The following is a 2,849-nucleotide window of genomic DNA, read 5'->3' as shown; positions in this document are numbered from 1 at the left end:
TCAAAAATATAACCTCAAAGTAATAAGAACATAAATTCATGGGGCAAGAAAAGATCTCCCCATTTTTCTCATACTATACCTTCAAGATTGGAAGTGATTCAAAAAGAATTTTTTTTGGAAATAAGACATTAAGAAAGATATAACTAAAAAAACTTAGTAATTAATGATAGAGGTTAGATCTGGCAGATAAGAATATACTAAAATAGAGTTTAAAAACTTTTCTAAAAATTTTTTGAATAAAAGCTTGTAATGAGTAAGAGAGATTTAAAATAGAATATTGCACTTGTCTGACAATGAATGATTTGATGCCAAAAATAGGTTGAAAAGAGGCAATAATAAAAGTAAATGATGCCTCTGTCAAGAGCTAAAAAAAGAACAAGAATTTTGCATGCTAAAAAAAGGTTACTAGGAATAGTAGAGATATGTCATAGCATACTGACAAAAGGTGAGTGAGCAGCAATCAGTCTAATTCTGCTTTTAAAAATTCTCACCATAATTCTAACCATAACAAGAAATCATCCAAAAAAACCTGAAAATAAAAGACCAGCAACTGCAGATTGAGGGAAAAAAAAATCATATGAGGCTATACTAGGAAAAGGAAAAGTACTTCCTGTGTGCATGTTATTAACCCAAGCGGAGGCATCAGATCCCAACCCACAATCAGATCTAGTGGAAACCCCCTGATTCACAGGTGGATTATTAAGTGCCCCCACAAACCATTGCTTGTGGGTAGCAGCGGGAACAACCTAGTCCATTCTTTCTCTGTTTCCACAGCCTCAGTTTCATTTGATTTCAAGTGCTTTGCAATATTCTCAGAGAGTGGGTCATCGGGATTTGGTGTACTCAACAATGCTTGTATGCTCAGAAGAACAGTTCAAATTTGAAGAGTAGGACTCCACTTATCCTTCAAAATATCCAGACATATGCGACCAAGCTTGTCAATGTTGGGGTGGTAAATCTTTGTCAGAAAGTGAACCTTTGGTGCTGCCATTGGATACTCTTCAGGAAAAATAATTCCAACTTGAAATAGCCCCCTTCATATGGGGACTGAGCAAGGCCAAGAATCATCACATTGAAATATCGTAAATTATCCTCGGATGCAGAGGCACTTATACAAGGTGCTGGCTCTGTGAGAAAACGCTGTGTTTCCTTTATGATTCTACGAGGCAGATTATTGTTTGACATATCTGCACAGGATTGTTAGTATGTATGCAAGTAGGGCCTGACATTCCATAATAATTTTGTCCCTGGAATTGAGCACAAGGCCTTCCCACAAATTTTTGATTCAAAACAGATGTTTGGTAAAACTGGGCTCTCAGCAAAGAATTAGCACTACGCCCATTTCCTTGGTTACTAGTTTTCCACTCTTGTTTTATTACCTAATTTAAACCAGGAATAACTCTAGGAGTCATATCACTTGGCACTGGAAGCTTTTGTCTTGATGGCATGACTTCACTTAAGTTCCCCATGGTAGTACCCATTGCACTAACAGATGAGAGAAAGAGATCATTTCTTGGGCCAGGATTTTACGAGTTTGGTCCTGCAAAAGTGTTGACAGGGGAGATAGGAACATCCATTGTCTTACAATCACTGTTGGAAACTCTTAAGAGGTTTTCTCTGTAATTTGGAATGGAGGAACTTGCAGTACCAAGAGAACTACCAACTAACCTACTATTTTGCATATTCACAAAATCCACGCACGCCATCATAGAGGCTACCATGGATCAAACCCCAAATGCTTGCTATTCTCTCAATTGCAATCTAAAATCTACACCCAAATGCCCAACTCCAAATGGAAAAAAGAACACTCTTTAGACCATTGAGGAGGCCAATGTGTGGGGCTCTGGCCAGCAGTAAAATTAAAAAAAAATGTGAAAAAAAAATGGTCAACGTGAATGCTTTGACTGCCATTATGAGAAATATAAAAAAAATATCATAATGAATTAGATATAATGTATGTATTAATATAAAAATATAGTAGATATTATGGTACATGGCAATCTAGGAAGCCGTGAGAATTTTTAAAAAAATGCAATGACAAATGCCATGCTCATACAAAAAAAAGGAGGATAGGCAAGACAGATATCAATAGAGCACAATATCAAGAGAGAATAGAGTGGCTTAAAAGAAAAACCCTTTGGCGGCAAGCCTTCCAAAGGGGGTTAGATGAAAACTAAAAGAAAATAAGAAGTAACCCACACAAATTAGAGCAAACGGAAGTTAATCAGGTTTGGCGGTAAACCAGCCAAACCCAAAAAAAAAAAAAAAAAAAATTCTTCCAACTTAAGAAGATTAAAGAAGAAATTATTGAAATCTCTCTCAAGAGTCTCCTTCGAATCGTACCTTCATGCAAACACTCAAAACAAAGATTAAACTGCTCTGATACCATGTTAGAAATGGAAAAAGAAATCTGTAAATAAGCAATACCAGGAAAGAATCTAAGTGAGTAAATGCATGAAAATATATTACCATAAAATAGGAGAGAGAAAGCTTCAAGCTCCAATTCCATGAGACAAGATATTTGGAAAGGGGAAAGCAAATAAAACCCCTTGTGACATTATGACTGAGGCATGAAAAGCCTAAGAAGAGAGAGAGAGAGAGAGATAGAGAGCAATGCTCATACAATAATTGAGAAGAGGAAGAAACCTCATTGTTGTTGAATGAGAGAGGAGGGTCATCTCTTAAATAGAGATGAGAGAGAGGAGTTGGAATGTAACTCCCATGTCTATGAATGCCACCATTCATAAGTGTGTGAGGCCAAGTGTGAGATTCCTCTTAAGGAGGAATAATCTAAAATTAGAAATTACAATATATATTTGTCCTCATATATTCCACTAGATGACAAAATA

The 2,849-nt window shown here is 36.3% G+C and overlaps 1 pseudogene; it reads right to left on the bottom strand.

Annotated features, from left to right (window-relative positions):
- Nucleotides 1-685: 685 nt before the first annotated feature.
- On the bottom strand, nt 686-1,190 carry LOC149546650 (ubiquitin-conjugating enzyme E2 36 pseudogene; annotated as a pseudogene).
- Nucleotides 1,191-2,849: the final 1,659 nt, after the last annotated feature.

The sequence above is a fragment of the Cupressus sempervirens genome, chromosome 7, assembly GCF_028749045.1.
Source record: "Cupressus sempervirens isolate cs-2001-9-10 chromosome 7, ASM2874904v1, whole genome shotgun sequence".
In the NCBI taxonomy this organism is placed as follows: Eukaryota; Viridiplantae; Streptophyta; class Pinopsida; order Cupressales; family Cupressaceae; genus Cupressus; species Cupressus sempervirens.
Note: the sequence above shows the minus strand (reverse complement) of the source record. Positions and strands in the feature narration are given on the sequence as shown.